Source organism: Caretta caretta, chromosome 9 (genome assembly GCF_965140235.1).
Source record: "Caretta caretta isolate rCarCar2 chromosome 9, rCarCar1.hap1, whole genome shotgun sequence".
Lineage (NCBI taxonomy): Eukaryota > Metazoa > Chordata > Testudines > Cheloniidae > Caretta > Caretta caretta.
In genome coordinates this window covers 10,569,142-10,588,492 of record NC_134214.1, presented here as the reverse complement: position 1 = coordinate 10,588,492, position 19,351 = coordinate 10,569,142, and the positions used below count along the sequence as shown (strand labels likewise).

General features: G+C 40.0%; 1 protein-coding gene across 15 annotated transcripts in view; it reads left to right on the top strand.

Annotated features, from left to right (window-relative positions):
• SOX2 (SRY-box transcription factor 2) overlaps positions 1 to 19,351 on the top strand; it is a 374,692-nt gene that overhangs the window by 260,262 nt on the left and 95,079 nt on the right. The window contains exon 2 of one of the 15 annotated variants that reach the window (XR_007358594.2): positions 16,349 to 16,644. The exons of 13 other annotated variants lie outside the window; for them this stretch is intronic. The gene's annotated coding sequence lies outside the window, so the exon portion shown is untranslated. Of the gene's footprint in view, positions 1 to 5,247; positions 5,263 to 16,348; positions 16,645 to 19,351 lie in introns of those variants that run through there. One more of the 15 variants, XR_012669840.1, reaches the window with a different exon arrangement.

Here is a 19,351-nt window from a genome sequence, read left to right as displayed (position 1 = left end):
ACAATGAAGTATGATTAATTAAGCTCACTAGTACTTGTATGCATAAAAACCTTCACTGTGGACAAGTTGTATAGAGATTTAATGAAAGATTAAATAAAAGTACATTATTTTTAATGTTTGATGCTGTAAAACAAAAATGACAAGAATTAAAATTTAAATAGAAAATTGAAAATTAATACTTCTATAATCTATATAATATGTATTTTACAAGAGAAATCTTCATATGAAGTTATAGCATTTTTCAAAGGTTGTCACTGAGTTTCTAAAAACTAGTTCCTATAAAGCATAAGAGAGAACATCCAGTATAACTGTAAATGTAGGTTGAAGTCTATGAGCTGTGCTGTGCTTATGAATTACTTGAAAATAAAGTTTTCAAATGATTATATATGAGAAGGTTGGTAACTTGACTAGATGTATGAAAAGTAAACAAGTATTTACATCATTCTTAAAAGCAAAATTCAATCTGAAAATGATTTTAACTCCAAACTAGATAGCTGTACAGGCAGTGGCCAGAGTAACAGGAACATTGGGCATTCAGGCATAACTATACTAAGGTTTTTTGTGAGAGTTACTGTCCTTATATGAGTCAACAGTTTCTTTTTTGTGCTTGGATAGTTATGTATTTTGGGTACTGATTTTTGTACTAATCCAGTAATTTTGTGAAGTTGTTAAAAAGTCAAATGTGCAAACTAATGTTTATATGCATCAATATATAATTTATACATAAATATTTTACATTGTCTTCTTTTCTCTCTTTCTCTTTCTCTGTCTCTCTTTCCTTCTGTGTAGCAGTTATGTAAGAATCCTTGAAGGATGCTTCAGACACATCACAGCAGAATATTCCATTCAGTAGTTAGATACTACTTTTGCTATAGCAGTGGAAAGAAGTCTAGTAGTAGGGGAATGTATGTGTGATCATAACATTAACATGTAGCCCACTTCACTCTGGTACTACTTGTTTCTGTATTTATCAGACATTCCTCCGTGCTAACTGATGGCTGTCATTCATTATCCTACTTCTGTTATGGAGAATAAGACCTTCCTTTAAGGCTGTCAGCACTGCTGTTGATGTCCATATAATAGGCCATTTTAACTGAAAGTCTATATAGAGCAGCAAATTAGTAGGTTCTTTTTGCAATCGTAGGATAGTCAGTATGCATATAGCATATGCAGAACTAAAGACATTCTGTACATTGTGCCTGGGGATTGGAAGCACCATGTGGATTAAACTCAAAGCTGGTTATCTGGAAACACTGACATTGGCAATAGATGGGCTGTTGGTGCTTATGGCAGGATTTCTACGTAGATCATTATTCACTGTATTATTAATAGCTACCATTTTGCTGGTGGTATGTTTTGCATAGCAACAACAAAATGGTGGCCTAGTCTCAAGCTGAGAGAAAAGGGAAAATGATGGTGCATTGCACCATGTTAAAATAAATGCTTTAATTTATGTAAGGATCAGGCACAAGGGGAAGTTCTCCTTGTTCAAAGTTTAACACTCAGGCAATGGTGGCACCTGTCAAATACAAATTCCAAATACACTTCTGGTGACTGTTGCATTTATTTTTCACTTTGTAGTAATTTTGTTTGTCTTTCAATATGTAAGCATATTTGGTGTGGAACCAGGAATGCCCCATTTTAATTTGTTAGTCACTCAGCTATGTTATCATGGCCAACAGGTCAAATGCCCATATAAACATGTTTGAATATGAGCTTTAACTACAAATTGTAGTTTCAGTGGGTCTAGCATTCCAACATAACGTTCCCAGCTGGTTAACTAACTGTGCCCTGCTTTTAGCACTTTGCTTCTGTGGAATAATTGTATATTTTATTCATGTGTTTTCCACTCTCCCTCCAAGAACATCTCTCCACTCTCAATATAAGATATTACTTTTAATTAAAAAATAATACTTCACTCTCAAGGCACTCTTCAGAGGTGGATAAATATTATTATCCCCATTTCTCACTTTGGGAAATTGAGGCACAGAGGTTAAGTGACTTGTCCAATGTTTCATTTCAATTTGGTGGCAGGGTTGGAATAGAATTTCAGGCCTCCTGACTGTCCTAGACTTTTTAAAGCACCTCACCATGACTTTAAACTACCCATTGCATAATTGTTTGCTATAACTCAGGCTATTTTTTAAACTGTATTGGAACCACCACTAACACCTACCTCCAATGGATGACCCTCAATTATAAGTGACCATTTTAAACTATCACAATCTCTTTTCACTTGCGGGATCCAATCTTACTGCCATTGCAATCAGTGCCCAAACTCCCATGGAGTTCAAGGGAGCAAGATCAGGCCCTGTTCCTCATTCCTTCAGTCCAACTGGCTGATTTATCTGTCATTCTGTTGAAGAAGTTTGGTATGAAATATTGGCCACATTATCATTTCAGGAAGACTGGGACATGGAGCAGGCCGACAGTCAAGAGAGACCAGTTGGGGATTTCTGTGTGCCACAAATTAGCACATGGAAACGTTTGCACCAGAGACATCCTCCCCTATTTCTGGCTTCTCAATTACTGTGATGATTCTGTCAGGTTTCTTTCCTCCTGGATTAGGTCAAGTCCTCTAGTCCTCTTTCTGCCTATGCTGTGGGGAGGAAATAGAGGATGCCAAGCCAGACATCTCAGCCACTATCCTTGAGTTTTTCCATGAGGAACCTTAGAGTCAAAGAGAGTGGGGGGAAATAGAGCTCCACAGCACATCATGCATAGCAGATTGGCCCTGAAGAGAGAGTTGGGCCTGGAGAGACCAAGACATGGGGAAGAAAGAGAAGGAAAGATCTTCCTCTCCATACCTGGACACCTGCAAACAATGTCCCAAATCATATAAAGAGCAGGGAAATACCTTAGTCTCTGAACTCCGTCCCCTAGGCTTCCCCATCTTAACTGCACCAATTGAGAAAGTTTTACTTGTTTGTTTAAAGTGGGAGGATCTACATCCTCCAGGGATAGTGACTTCCATCCACAGACTGACTTTTGCTTGTCCCTTAAGCAATCTTAAGAGACTTCCAATTTTATGTTTTGTTCTGTCTTCTTCAGGAATCTGGCAAGTTATCAAAGTGCCACATCTAATAATAGCAATTAAAAAGCCCCACCTCTGCACTTATATTGATTTAAATATTAGGTTCTAATAACCCCTCATTCAACTGTTAAGAATGTTTTCTGAATTTCTTTCTTAATCTTGCCGATTATCAAGATATTTGTGGTGGCTTTTTACTTTACCTCTTGTTCTATTTGATTCATTCACTGATTCCACAAATCTGCCTGTGATATCACAGTCACTTCGAAGGTAATTTTGATGCGAACAAACACCGGATTGTGACTGCACTGAAGAAAAGAGGGAAGAGAAGGAGAATAAGGGAGGCAAGTAGTCAGAGCAAGAGAATGGGAAACAAGGCTTCCAGTCTTGGCTCTGCCACTGATTTGTTGTGACACTAAGAGCAAATCTGTGTACATAGTTGGGTTTCAAAATTAACCCAGTTAATATTAGTATAAACAACTCTGAGCTTTTTGAATGACTGAAGAACAAATTATTAACATCATCAGAAAGAAGGAAGCTTTTATTTGTTATATGATTTGAACTGTATCTGTATTGCCCTTTAATTTCTGAGGAAATAGAGGCTGGTTCTGAGGTGCTTAATGAGTGTCTCTCCTACTAATTTGTCACTCTCTTTGGGTATGTCTACACTGCAGTTAAACATCCGTGGCTGGCCCATGTCAGCTGACTCACGCTCATGGGGTTTGGGCTTTGATGCTGGTTAGTTGTAGTGTAGAGGTTCAGGCTTGGGCTAGAGCCCAGGCTCTGGGTCCCTCTCCCCTCATGGGGGAGGGTAGATTAATTATTTAATCCATATATTCCAGTTCGATGTAGATGACAGCTAGAGACGAGGTGGTCTAAAGGTTTGGGAGATGGATCTGTTAAGAGGCACTATCCAGAGATCACAGAGGATTTCCAGTTCCTAGAAGGATGAGAGGTCAAGCCTATTGTCCCTAGGGCAAGTCCCACCAGATTTTCTGCTACTGGAAACATTCTCCTAGACCCACAGATATGCTCCCTTTCTCAGTCTACCTGTCAGTTGCTGTTTCCCAGCTCAGAATCAGGCAACTGAGCAGACTGTGGGAGAGCTTTTCAAAGAAACAAAGGGGAGTTCGGGCTCCAACTGCCATTGACTTTCAATCAAAGCTCAAATCAAAGGGCAGCAAAATGAAACCCAGGAGGAGTTGACCACCTCGCTCCCCTTTGTGTCTTTAGAAATTTCCCCCTATGTGCTTGAGGGTGGGTGAGAAAGCACATTGAGTGTTAGTGGGAAGTGACAACCAACAAGGAGGGAAAAGGTTGGGTTGAAGTGTCTTGTGAGAGGATAGAGCAGGTGATCAGGTCAGGTTTCTTGTAAGGGAGAAGGGAAGAGATCAGTACTAAGGTGAAAGTTATGATGTTTTGCAGGGGGACTAAGGTTCTAGAGCTAACAAATCAACCATTTCCATTTCCTTTCTTAGTAGCACACTCTACATTTCTCTTGTCTGCTGCAGACTCCTTTGTTAGCAGCAATGCACCAAGTAATATAATCACCATTTGGTTTTGCCCCTCTAATTATCCATTCAACTTGCTGCTATGGATTTCTGGTCTTCCTGTTTGTTTGTATTGTTTCATTTTTCAGTATAGTCTACCTATTGTATACTGTTCTTTCCGATCAGCCAGCCCATTCAGAAGAAATCCTCCCATGCTAGTCTCTGAAGTTTGGAGAGAGTTAAAGAGGTCAACTGAGCCTTGTTGATTTGTGTTATGTTGTTTCTGACTGGGGGAAAGCAAAAACAGCCCTCTTGAAATTATTTAGGGGAAATATAGTTACTTGTTAACGGATATCTTCCTTTTCACAGCTTGAACTGCGCAAAGCTTTGTTAAGAAACTAAGAACTGCTGGAACTACGGCTGGTCCCTGCGTCTTTTTCATTTGGCTGATTATGAAAATGAGGGCAGCTAAGAAATTCAGACCCGGTTCTGATTCCTCCTGCTCAGCTTCCATGTGCAGAGTTCAGATTAGGAGTTTTGATCTGGGACCGTCTTGGGTGAACATCATGTAAAACTTTTCCTTCGACTAGGCTCTGTAGAGTTACCCACTTCTAAGTGTACAACACTCAAATCATACACCTATGGGAAGCAGTGATCACTGAGACCGCACCTGTGCCCCATAGCAGAATGGAATGTTGGGTGTGAGGTTATGAAAGGAGCATCAGCCCTAACCTGCTGCAGGTACTCCCTCTGCTACTTCTTTTATGCCTGTGTTGCCCATGTTAGCTTTAGTTTTCTTGTACAGGAAGCCTGGTTGAAATTTTCCAAATGAAAGTGTTTTTAATTGAAAATTACCTTTTCTTAAAAAAAAAAGCAAAGTTATTCACAAAAAATTGTTGACATTTCAGAAATCTTTTCTTTTTTGTGGAAAAAATCCTGCTTAAAAAAAAAATAACCACCTAAAACATAGTTATAGAAAACATTATCAAAAGGTTATTGACGTTTTTGATTTACCAAAAACCCAGTTTTCAGTAAGTAATGAGAAAGGTCAATCACCATTTCAATAACATTTGGATAATATATTTGATAAAAATAAATAATTGTTTCAAAGTAATGAAATATTTTGCAAAAATGAAAAAATGCTTCAATTTCAGACACTTTAAAGTGAAACTACTTTTAAATTTCAATTTTATTTATTTATTTATTTGCTAAAATAGATTTTCATTTTTCAACCAGCTTTACTGTAGAGTGCGGAGTTAGCTTTAGTTTTGTTTTATGATTCTGGTTAGTGTGGTGGTAATAGTTTGTTTTTGGTTAGATCCGTACTGTTGGATGGTAGGTTCCCACGGCTACTGGGCTTTTATCAGTTACCCACATTCAGGGTTTATTGTTGGGCATGTGTCACTCCAATAGAATTGCTGAATCTGGTAAGAAAACTGGATTCAGATGATGCCTTTCTTCCAGTGGCCTGGTATTTGGCACTGACTCCTGTACCTGCTGCTGGGAAGAGGTCACATACTAAGGAGATGCACTGTTTGTTCTCACTTCACTGCTCCTGTGAGGAAAAACTGAGAGCCTTAACACTGTGTCCTCCAAATGCAGGAGATTTTGAAGGTCTCACTGTTTGACGCATGGTGTCCATTTGAGACAATACTTGGGGCTTTGCAACTGTCCAGCATAAAGGAAAGTTGAGGGCTGGAATCAAAAGAAGTTTGGGTCTGAATGTGTTTAAAAAGCCCAGATATAAGGACTCAGATCTACCTATCCCCTCTTGGTAAAGGGGAGGCAGGATAAAACGGAGGAGATACTGTGGTCCTTCTGATTCCCACTTGGGATCCTCAAAAAAGTCTTGGAGGCTCAGGTTCAAAAGAAGAGATTCTGCATGTGGGCAGTGCCTCAGTGCTGCCCCCCATGGGCTTGATGGCATTCATTGTCAGGACCTGCCTCCTGAGCATACCCACTCTCTTCTTATCCAAACGAGGAATAGATTAGGCATTGGAGGAGTAGATCGGGTCTGGAATCCATTTCTGTCTCTCTTCCACTGCTACTGCTTCTGCCTTTTCAGTTTGTCCAGACAAGACGATCCATCTCCCGTAATATGTTTATTGAGAAGTCCAGAGGTATAATGATTACCAAAGACGTGTGTTTAAGGTTCCAAGTTTTCGGATTAATCTGATTTTTGAAAGCCTGGCCAAATCTGTTTGAAGACTTAACAGTATATATTGGTTTAGCAAACTCTCCAGAGACTTGTATTTTCTGCTTCTAATCTTTTTATCTCTGTCAAGTCTGTCAGCTTTGCACCTCTCCTTATGTTCCCATTGGGGAGTAGGGCATAGCTGATGACAGGGAGTGAGGGATCAGGATTCAATACCCCAAAACACAGCTTTCTATCCCTAAGTGATGGTGTTGAACAATTCTTCAGTCCCTGATCTCCCCTCCCCTTCCCCATTAAATTTATTCCCAAACTGGAAATCTAGGATATACCTTTACGAGGGGGGAAAGTACATCCTGCAAGCATTCCTGAGTGCCCTTTAAAGAAAGCTTTAGTTTGACTGTTTTCTGGCTGAGTGCCAGCATTGTGTGTTATGTTCAGGAGAAGAAAGGCTCAAGCAGTGATGCTTACACTGTAAGAAACTGGGCACATAAAAAGGACAGCAAGCACACCACACAATTCGTTAGGAAAGATCTGCTTCTTAAAGTAAATAGATTAAGTTCCTCCTTGGTTTAATGCCATCGACTAGGTATGAATTTGTCTCAAAATGTGCTAAAACTAGTAGTTCTGTTCATGTCAGTCATCTGAGGTTGCTCAGCGTAATGTGGCATAAAGATCCCTTATAAACTGGGTTTACAAAAAATAATTTATGGAAGATTGACTGGTATTAGCTGTGTATTGAGAGGAAAGGGAGCATGAAAGAATGTATGGTGGAGGGGATGAGCACCCCTTGAAATCTGATGAGTTTGAATGTAGCACGTTGTACATAGAATATGGAACATGGAATAGAAATTTTTGAAAAAAGGCCCTTGACCATGCTGGTTTCTTATTGGGCTTTTCCTGTGTAACTAGAAGATCTTAGGTTTGATCCTCTATTGTGGTCTGGCCACTTTGTGGGATAATCTGTACACAGAGACATCTTACCTGGCCTAGGGAGGATCAGCCCAGCCTCAAGGTGATCTTACAGTGCTGTAGAGCCAAACGGGCTTGTAAGCATGTAACTCACCAGCCAGAACACCCCCTGCTGGCTGGGCTGGTAGTGGCTGCTCTCCTCCTTTGGTGCCCTCTGTCAACAGCCGCTTTGGCCCTGTGGTGGTCTGCCTCTTCCTGAGAGTTGGCCCTCTGGACAGATCACTTTTAATCCTACCCCTACTGGGGAAACCCAGGTTCAACATGCCACTAGTCTGGCAATGTCACCCCAGAGATTCAATCCAACTTCAGGCTTTTGGGCCTGTCAGCCTTTGGTTCCAGTCCAGGGACCCTGTATAAAACAGATAAGTTGTGTTCATTCAGACCCTCTGCTGTATCTTACTGTGGCCTGCAGCTAAGTCTTTCTCACAGTCTCTTCACTGGCTGACACTTCTGCAGGAGCCAAAAGAAAGGGGAGCCAAACTAATTGAGGAACCAAAAGAAACATAAAGGTCCTGTGCCAGGCCTATCTGCCCTAAGAAGGCTCTGACACTTAGGACTGTCTAGTAGGCTCCAGCCCCAGTGGATCCTTCCTTCCAGGAAGCTTCTGGATAGTCTCTAATTAAACTCTGGCTCCAGCCACACCCTTCCTTCCCAGAGCTAGCTCAAGACGTCTACTCCTTCTCCCAGTCAGCCACCACTGAGCTGGGATTTCTTCGTCTCCTCCCTCCAGGCTTGACATCTACTGCAGGTGTAGTGAGATGTGGCTGATTGCACCCACAGGCTCTCCTTAACTCCTTCGGGCCCCATCCCATCACAGGGCACTTATGCCATATGCTCTCCCAGCTGCTGCCCTAGAAAAGAAAAGGACGTGTTCGGGTCATCTCTATGCTATGTCAATCCTGTGTTTTCAACCCCTCTTGTGATGGTCATCACATGGCATAGGTTAAAACAGCTTTAACACTACACAAGAGAGTGGTGTACTGCACTGCACAGCACCAGAATCAGTGAAGAGCTTTAAAGTTACTCCTCGACCACTTCCCTTACCTGTATTCTCTGCAAATCTCACTCAACGTTCTGGCCATAAGCTTTAGGCTGCATTTATATTCATGATACTGTTTGTCACAGTCCTTAACATGAAAGCTCTGTCTGGTCTCTACGCTGAAAACTCCTTGATGTTGGGTGCAGCTGTTGAAGTGGGAGTCCTGTACCAGCCCCCATTCAGCTCTTTTCCCTCAACCATAAACTGGTTCCTGCTTTATCCTCTCCTGCTCCATTTCATTGCTGTGACCCTGGGGGCACCTTCTAAGCCAAACTGGCTCCTGATACCTAACTGCTCCAGCTCCCACTTGCTTCACTAGTAGAGAGGGAATTCCTGAACAAACAGCTGCTCATGCAGACCCTTGCTACACCTTTACCTCCTTGCTCTGTGCCTGAGACAGAGACTTGTCTGCAACTGGTTCCTATTCCCTCTCTCCTCTGGCTCAACTTCCTGGTTAGGAAATGTATTTTAGTTCCCATAAAATTAATTCAACAAAACATGATAACTAACTCCCTTTGAGAATCTGGGACAGAGTCCCTTTCTAGATCTTATCATCTGTAAAGATCTACCACTAGGAGAAGGAAGGTGGTATCTTTTTTGCCAGGTGCATTATGAGAAGTCAGGTCAGGGTATATAATTAAGGAAATGTAGTTGTGAGTATGGAAAATGTGACTGCCAGTTCATGAAGATGATGGCTGGGGACTCTCTATAGGTGTCTATAACTAGAGTGAAACTGCTTCTCTTTTTGACCATAAGTATGTTTTTGACTGACTTCATTTTTGGGGGGCTCCAACGTTGGATCCTCCTATAGTTATATTTATTTTCAAGTGTGTGGGCACATCACCTTGTACAAAGTTTCCTAAATCTCTTAGGATTCTAAATAAAGTTACATGACAGCTGTGTGAATCTGCTGGCCAAAGCATCCCTGCAAGGAGAGTACTGAGGAAGCAGTTAGTGACTGCATAGGTGTCTTGCACTTTGTCGATGGGTTGATGAGGAGGTTTCAGAACTCTCAAACCCAGGTAGGGTCGTCTGCACAAGGCCCTTTTACTCAGCTTTGCCAAGGGATCCAAGATTTTGCTCCAGGAGAATAACATTGTAAACCTATACCAGGGTCCCCCATTGTCAAACCCTGGAAGATACCACCCCTCAACTTCACCAGTTACCTCCTGATCAAGAAGTTAGACCATTCATCCCTTCTTCTAAAACAGCGTCCATGTGCGGCTTTGAGCTCATACTCCATTCCTCAGGAATAGTTCTTGTCAACAGCATTATAAATTATTAACATATTGTGGGTAGCTTATAACACATTCAGTTTTATTTTCTTCCTGAGCATATTAGACGAAAACAACTCACTACTAGAACCATCGAGACTACCTGTAGTTAAAGGCATGGCAAACCTCTTCAACTGTATTTTGCGGCATTCACTAAACCATTTTGAGTCCACCACCTTTTTGCTTGTAGATTAAATCTGTGTATATTTCAAGGGAAATTCAACTTCACCAAAGTTATTTTTTAACTACAGAGAAGACTTTGCTTTTTATTAAAGAACAAAGAACACTCCAGAAGTTAGACTGACACAAGTAAGTTGGCTTTGTATAACATAGATGGCATTTATTTTTTCAGAAATATTTTTCTACTCCTTTTTTCAGTTTGTTTATTTGTGACTCTGTCCTATCCCAGCACATTCCCACCTCTTATATTTTGCATTTTTCTGTCTTCCGCTCTGGTCTCTCTTTCATGCCATGATACACAATCTGCCCTAGGAGGAACATGAGGGTAAGGAGGTGAGGTTTGAGTTCAGGTCAAATTTTTGAACTATGAAATCAGAATATTTTAACAGAGTTTAAAGAACTTTGTCTGTACCTAGTTAAGTATACATTTCTTAGGCTACTTACAGCACTCACTGTTTCTGATAGTTAGATAGAAAGTTAGATAACGTTCATTAGGAGTTTAAATAATACCTAAAATTACACTAGAAAGTTCACAAAAATGCAAGAGAAATAAACCTTAATGCTTCAAGAGATACATTAATTGCCAGCAAGGGTCCAGAAGGTTCCCATCCAGATGATAGCATTATGCATCTTGTTTTCTATATTGTTTGAGAGTGGAGTGGGGGAGTTCACCTTTCAATCAGGGCCATATTAGGGCAATCTGGGATGGAAGACCCACCCTACATAGGGCCCCCCATAACCCTACCTCCATATACTGATCCCAGTCCTGCAGCATGGCATCTGTCTTCCTTGGGGTGGCAGAAGGTTCCGATTTAAGATGAATAGGGCCATTTACACCTCTTGGAGCTGTGGTTTTAAGCTGTCTGCATACTCAGACAGGCTTGTGTGCAGTGTTATAGCCATGTTGGTCTTATATTAGAGAGAAAAGGTGGGTGATGTAATACCTTTTACTGGATCAACTTCTGTTGATGACAGAGACAAGCTTTTCAGAGAGACATGAAGAAAAGCTCTGTGTAAGCTCAAAAACTTGTCTCTCTCACCAATAGAAGTTGGTCCAGTAAGAGATATTACCTCACCCACGTACTCAGACAGGCATCAGTTACAGGTAGGTCATGTTTTCAAGCTTTTCTTTGTATCCATGATGACGAGAAGGATAATATTTTGAATGAAAGCTGAAATTTTGATCTGATTCCACAAATCAAGTTCCTACACTCAGTGCTTATGCCTTAATCTGGCCCTGCTTTCAATAAAAACATCAGATAATTGGTGTCACATTGTCTGGAGTGGTTCACAACCGTGAGTGCCAACCTCAGAGCAGACTGTCAAAAAGCAGGCAGACAGCCCAAACTGGTTGTATGTTCTATAATTAGATTTCACCAACCCAGTGTCAAATGTGAAGTGCTAAAGCACTGTAATAGTCTTACCATGAAGTCACAGACAGTCCCCTGGAGCTCTCCAGTCTATCTTTCCACCTAGGCAAACTGGACTTAGTGATAAATGGTCACTTACACCAAAGATCACAAATATTCAGGTTGCTCCCAGTCCCAAGAGACCAGCCACTTACCCCATGTCAATTTGTACCTCAGATCTCACATCAAAGACAAGTCTTGTAGCCAATCTGATAGTAAACTAACTAAGGATTTATTAACTACGAAAAAGAATTGAGAGAGTTATTTACAGGGTTAAAGTAGGCAACATATACACATGTATGAGTTATAGTCTATGGTTGGAAAGGGTGCAGAGTTGTAGTGATCTGTCAGCACTGAATGTCTTTTAGGGCTAACTCAGGTTGACTTTGAGGATCTCTGCTTTTCTTTCCTAGCTCCAGCCCTCTGAGAGTCCAAACAGCAAAGAGATGAAGAATTTTCATGTCAGCTATCTCTATTTCCTTCTTCCAGAATTCAAGTTGGTGGAACGAGCTTCCTTGCATGGAGCACCTTTACAGGTGTGAGATGGCCATTAGCCCAGTCTTCGTATTGTGATGCATCACAATGACCCACTCAGTTTTGTTAGTCCTTCTTGATGGGCGGGGAACCACTCCTCCTGCCTGAGTTCAGAGTAGGTATTTTTACAGCTATAAAGCAAAACTTACATATTACCTTACGGATTGGGATTCAGACATAACAAGTAAGATTAATGCATGCAGCAACTTACGAGCATTTTAGAGTCTAAACACATCTTTACAAGTCTAGCACCTATCTTCAGTGATACTAACATAAAGATGAGCTGGCCTGATTTCCAGCTATGAATTTGTCAGTGCTCAGCTGACACCTACAGCCTTGGCACAAATTGGCACCTGGTCCACCAGTGTCACAATTGACCATTGTCAGTATCTGTCTAAGGTCTTGTGTGGTAGAGCAACATCAACATGCCTATGTAAAATAATCACTCCTCAGAATGATTATACTCCAGTAAAATAAACCCACAAAACAACCCTGCAACCCCAGTCTTAATTTAGAAACTCACTTAGAAACCCATTGTCAACCTAATAGGCCTTGTTTCTCAGGCCATTGTTTTGAATCTCCATTTTTTGTTAGGCTGCAGTAACCTTGGGCTTGGTCTACCCTAGGAACTTAAGTCAGCATAACTACATCACTCAGAGATGTGGAAAATCCGCATCCCTGAGCCACGTAATTATACTGACCTAACCCCAGGTGTAGACAACGCTATGTCAATGGGCGGGCTTCTCCCATTGATGCAGCTACTGCCTCTTGGGGAGGTAGAGTGCCTATGCCAACAGGAGAAGCTCTCTCATTGGCATAGGTAGCATCTTCGCTAAGCGCTACAGCGGCACAGCACTGCTGTACTGCTGAAAGCGTAGACAAGACTTCAGAGAAAAATCTTGTTCTAAAAGTCATAAATATCTGCAATCTACAATTTTAAAATGGTGAAGTATTGTTTAAAAAAGGTCCTCCCCAGTGTTATTTGGCTTCCAACATGAAAACCTTTCAATAGATTTTGTTTCTCTTAGATTCATAGATTCCAAGGCCAGGAAGGACCATTGTGATCTCAGTCCGACACAGGCCACAGAATTTCCCCTAAATAATTCCTAGAGCATATCTCTTAAAAAAAAATCCAATCTTGATTGAAAAATTACCAGTGATGCGGAGTCGACCACAAACTCTAGTAAATTGTTCGAATGGTTACTTACCCTCACTATTAAAAACTTGCACCTTATTTCCAGTCTGAATTTGTCTAGCTTCAACTTGCAGCCATTGGATCACGTTATGTCTTTCTCTGCTAGACTGAAGAGCCCATTTTTAAATATTTGTTCCCCACGTAGATACTTATAAACTGTGATCATGTCACCCCTTAACCTTCTCTTTGTTAAGCTAAATAGATTGAGGTCCTTGAGTCTATCACTATAAGGCGTGCTTTCTAATCCGTTAATCTTTCTCATGGCTCTTCCATGAACCCTCTCCAATTGATCAACATCCTTCTTGAATTGTGGACACCAGAACTGAACATAGTATTCCAGCAATGGTCACACCAGTGCCAAATACAGTGCCAAAAATAAAATAACCTTTCTACTCCTACACAAGATTCCCCTATTTATGTATTTAAGATTTGCATTAGTCCTTGTGGCCCAGCATCTCACTGGGAGCTCACATTCAGTGGATTACTCACTGCAACCTCCAAATCTTTTTGAGAGTCACTGCTTCCCAGGATAGAGTCCCTCATCGTGCAAGTATAGCCTACATTCTTTGTTCCTAGGTGTATACCTTTACATCTAGCCATATTAAAACATAAATTGTTTGCGTGCAGCTAAACTGACCAAGTGATCCAAATTCCTCTGTATCAGTGACCTCTCCTTTTCATTGTTTACCACTCCTCCAATTTTTGTGTCCTCTACAAACATTATCAGTGATGATTTTATGTATTCTTCCAAGTCATTGACAAAAATGTTAAATAGCGTAGGGCCAAGAGCTGATCCCTGCATGACCTCACTAGAAACACACCTTCTCACTGGTGATTCCCCATTTACAATTACATTTTGAGGCCTATCAGTTAGCCAGTAGCTATCTCAGTAGTTTTAGTTTTTGGAAGCCACCACTAGTGACAACCATTTCAGAGGACTATTGCAGGACTTCTGTTAACTTTTGTAAAGCTCTGGGTTGGCAATAAGGCCCTAAAAAAGGTCCTATGTTTAAAAAAAAAAAAAAAAACCATTTACAGGTTTGTTGTAAAATTAGTTTATAGGGCTCTGGATACCACCCCTCTAGCAGATCATTATCATTGCTGTTGACTTTATAATACACTTTACTGTACCTTTCCCCTTTCGATGGATCCCAAGAAGAGGGCTATGCTGTACTGAAGAAGCAGCCTCTGTTGACCAAGCACAAACACCTCGGATGCTCAAATAACCCATCAAACAGCATTTTTCTTGCTTAGTATCCAGTGAATTATAGTTGGAATCTCTTTCCAGGTACAGGTAATGTGAAGTTGCTGAAAATTAGTATGTAAAAGTATCTTTTTAAACAACAACAACAACAAAAATCAATTTGAAGAAATGAAACAATCAGAGCTGGGCACTTGTATATTGAAAAGAAAAAAAGAAGTTGATCTAGTCTTAACTTATTGATTTTGAAGCCACTATACTAAAGAATTAGTGAAGGAAATATTGCTTTTACTGTTTTCAGATAATGCTGAATGTTGTTGCAAATTATAAAATTTAATTAGCTATATAAATGCCGGAGGCACAAATAGTGTGCTATTGTCTTGATATCTTTCCAGAAATTAGTCTTTTAAAACAAATTTGCCATATTAATCATCTAAAAATATTTTTGATCACTGAATTAATAGTTTGCAGCGTGTTTTAAGGTATTCATTGCCATAGGTGATTGCCTCTTAATTACTACATGGGCGCTTTCTATTCACTCTTATTAATTCATGTTTTCTGGCACAGTCCCAAAAGGCAGCCTTGCCCTGTATCTTCTAATTACTTCTATAATTGAATTTGCCCACTTTTTCTAACCTATTTTTTAAACTGACTGTGTTTGTTCATGGTTTATTGTGTCTTTTTTTTTGTGTCAGTTCTCTGCAAGCAGAATGTACATTGATTCTTTCTTCGATTCTCATTAATTTTCAAGAGCTTTCCTGCATGTCTGTTTTTTCAGCCTGTCAGGCCTATTGCTAGACCCCAAAAAAAAAAAGGATTCTTATTATTAAAGGTTAGGTAAAATAGACTGAAGTTAATTAATTCATTAGTAACTCTGAGCCAATTACTGAAGCCTTCTCTTATTTATATACTTGTTAACAAGACAGAGATGAGAAAGGCCTATTATAGGCACATGTCCTTCAGAAGTTGGGTAAACCCTCTAGAGCATATGCATTTAGTTCCACTTAAGAAAAAAATTTAATTCCAAATGAAGACTTGCAGATCAATTGGCTAATATATTGTAAACTGCTAGACCATGCCCTGTGGCTATCCAAATGTTATTTTGGATTCTAACTTGTTCATGTAAAGAATGAATTCTTATATTCAACCTGATACCTTACAAACATAACAGTATATAAACCCATTGACTTTTCCTAGCTATCGCCTCAGAAGTAGTTATTGGGGTATTGAGAAATTCTTGCACAAAGAGGAATTTTCCCTTTTCCCAATTTTTCCATATTAATCTACACCAACAAGGCATGATTCTCTGTTTGTGGCATCACCCAGTCCCTTGCTATTTTGTTGTACTGACACATGCAAGGGGAGAAAAACAGAAAATGTGAACATTTGGTAAAAGCTATGCCCATCAAGCTGCCTTCAGTGGGAGTTGAGAGCACTCAGATACTACAGTCAGACAAGTCCCAGCATAGAGGGGATGTGTAGCTTCTCACAGGGTTAGTTAGGTCCAATGTTTATATCAATGGCCACAACCTCAAATTAACACCCGTTGTAAGCCTGCTCTTTTAAATTGCCCATTAAGTGTTTTCTTGGAACTTATGGGAGTATCATAAAACAGTCACACTCTTTGTCTGAATTCAACAGAATGGAACTTGGCCTGTATTGGTACTGCATGATTGTTCTGTTTTTTTAAGAGTTGCTAATGGTTGGAGCCAAGGGAAAATTGCATATTGAATCCTGAAACAAAACAACATTTGCCTTGTTTCAGGTTTTCTTACAAATCCAAAATTGGGCCAGGTTCACCAAAATTCATGAACCTTTTTTGCAAACTTTGGTCAAGTTTCTTGCAAATCTGGGTTAATTTCTGATTTCAGGTGGAAACCGTGCGAGATTCAGTGATTTTTATATGGGTCCCGCAAGAAACCAGACAAAACCTGATGGCTGGAGATGGTGTGTAAATCCAACTAAACTAAACTAGAAAAAAGGTTTGTCTGAACCACTGTGAACCATCAAGTTGGCCTAGCCTAATCAATGATATTTGGATGAAAGCGTGGCCCCCAGTCCTGGACTTGCAAAAACCTGAGTCTGCTGTCTCACAGCAGCAAGGAAGTTACTCACTGGAGCAGCTAGCAGTGCTACTCCCCGTGCTGTATTTTTGCAGCTGCTTCAGGTGAGTATAAATAAGGAAATGATCTAAAACAGCTTCTCGACACACCTACTTCCTGCCCACACCTTGTCTCTTTTCTCCCTGTATGTGAAAGCATAAGACTGGGGTGCAATGAATGTACTGTGCAGAGATTTCTGCAGTTGTCTGGGTGCTCATCTGCTAGGGTATACAAAGCCTTTCCACACCCTCTTCCATTCTGTATCAGTCACAGCATGGTTGGGATCTTGGTTATCTAATCCTTCTTGCTCACTCCCTATCTGCTGTGAGATAGGAAATGATTGGCTGTTGTGGAAATGATTTTATCACAGGGAGATCATTATCATCACTTGTACAAAATAAACAGCAGAAGCAATTAATTATGGAAGTGCCCCAGCAGCTCCATAGTAAAAGATACATTGAGATTTGCACTTAGAGCAGGGATTAACCTCTTTATTATGTATGAAGAGCATAGTGTGTCCTCCCCAAATTTACAGCACTTCCTCTTGTAGTAGGAGAATTATTTTGTAAAGAATTTTTAAGTAAATCTGTTAATTGATTTGAGTTATAAGGACTAAAATTAGCCTGTTAAGACTTCTTTTTTGTTTAATCTAAATGGTTTGAGATCCCTTTAGCAGAAAAATTCCAGAGCAGTTTCTGAAAGCCCTGAGAAATTTTGAGATTTAAAAACTCTTTTCTAGTCTGTAGCCAAACCTAAAGCATAAGGTGCCTTTAACATTTATCAGTGTTTTATTTTTAAAATTTGTGAAAAGTCTTAGTATAATTACTTCAGTTTATGTTGCAGTGTTTGTCATGTAACGTTTTTTTGCCAGTTATAAAATGTGTATTATGATGAATAGAGCAGCCTGTGGTTGATTTTACTTTTTGATGGGGAATGGATTATACAAGTTATTATTTCTGGACAAGTCGCCTGTGGGGAAGCTAACAGAGAAAGCATTCTTCTTCCAAAGGACTGCCTTAGAGCTCAGCCATTTTCCTGATTCGGCACTCCCCTGTCTAAGCTATTAGCAAGAATCAGCTCTCAGAGACAGGCTTCTGGCCCTTGGGAAGTCTGTAAGTGGGGAGTTCCTTTCCTATTGACTTAAGAGTTGTAGAAGAACTGCTCTCCTTCTAAGCCCCCTCAGGTGTACAGAGCTGGACAGGTGCTCCTCTCTTGGCCCTTGTGAAGGCCTTGGGAGGTCCCCTTGCCCACTGTCCCCACATCCCAACAAGTGTCCCCCTACAAATTCACTATGCTGTGCTGCTGCTCGTCTCCATTGCCCCTCCAGTTTTGTACTGCAAACGTTAAGATGTATACATTTTTGGAGGTCTTATGAAAGACATATCAATATAAAGGTGAAAGGTATGTTTTAGTAAGAAATACTGAGTGTGTTTGTCTGTTTCTGATTTATAAAAGTATTGTTAAAAATCACCTATCTGGGACTTAACTTTGCATTCTTTTTCTGTCAGTTGTGTTGTATGTGAACATGGTAAGGCCCCAATCCCGCAGCTGGCTGTGGGCAAGCACATCCCTGCATTGACATCAGTCGGGCTTTTGTGCTAATACAGGGATTGACCTGTGTACAATCAGTTCCAGGATCGGGGTCTGAGACTGAAATTTTAATATCATTGTTGACATTCAGGTTGTGCATTGAAGTGTGTTTTTCAATGGTTTGATAATGCACATTGAAGGTGATAGTATTGTTGAATTAAAAGTGTGTGTGCATGTGAGTGAGCTCACCATTTTCTTAAATTTATTCAATTGCAATTATTCATTGTATACTTTCTGTAAATATTTCTTGCTCTGAAGATTGTTCATGACAGTTTGTTGTATTTAATATCCAAAATTTAAACTTTGATAGTAGGTTTTTTTGGGTACATAAATCACATAGTATTTTTCCTGTTTCCTGGATGAATGAATGTAACTCTTAGAATCAGGTTTCCAATATGAATGCTGTTCTTTACAAACCCAAAATTTGCTATCTGTGAATATTCTCCAGTATTTCCTGTTTCAGGAAACAGTAAATTTGCTGCCAGTAAACTTGTTCTCTTCAGTCTTCGTTGAAAACAACCACAAAAAGGGTGCAAACCCAATCAAAGAGATTTTTATCTTAGTACCTATTTACAGTAGGGTTTTTTTAGGTGTTCTATTTAGAATGTACATTTGGGGAACTAAGTAAAAATTATTTCTAGAAATAAAAAAGTTAGTGTTCTCCTGGCAAACAAAATGTTTAAAGTGTAAATATTTAGGATTTTTAGACTTAAAACTGACAAATATGGAATTTTTAAGGATTATTTTAAAAAAATAATTTTGATGTGAATTTAGTGCTTGTTAAAGGTGCTGTATTGATAGCCAAAGAGCGTATCGCACAAATATAATAGGACCGGTGGTGGAACAAGCCTCTTCAGGCTGCTCCGGCAGGATGCCTAAAGCCTGACCTGGAGGGACTAATTCTAGACTGAGAAGGGAGAGCAGTTTCTTTCCATGCAAATTCAAATTCATTCCAATCTGGCCACTGAACAGTGTCTTTCAAAGTCCACCAGTTCTCGTGGCTTTTGTGTAGTAAACATCTGTTCAAAAGAGTGAGATAACTAAACCCATTTCACGCAAGCCATCACAACTTAGTAACTCTCAATCATTCCTGACCTGGGTTGGGTTTGAAGCAAGGATGTACAAATAAAAGTGAAAGGTTCAATATACCCCATCCCCCACAAATAGACCCTGGAGTTCCTA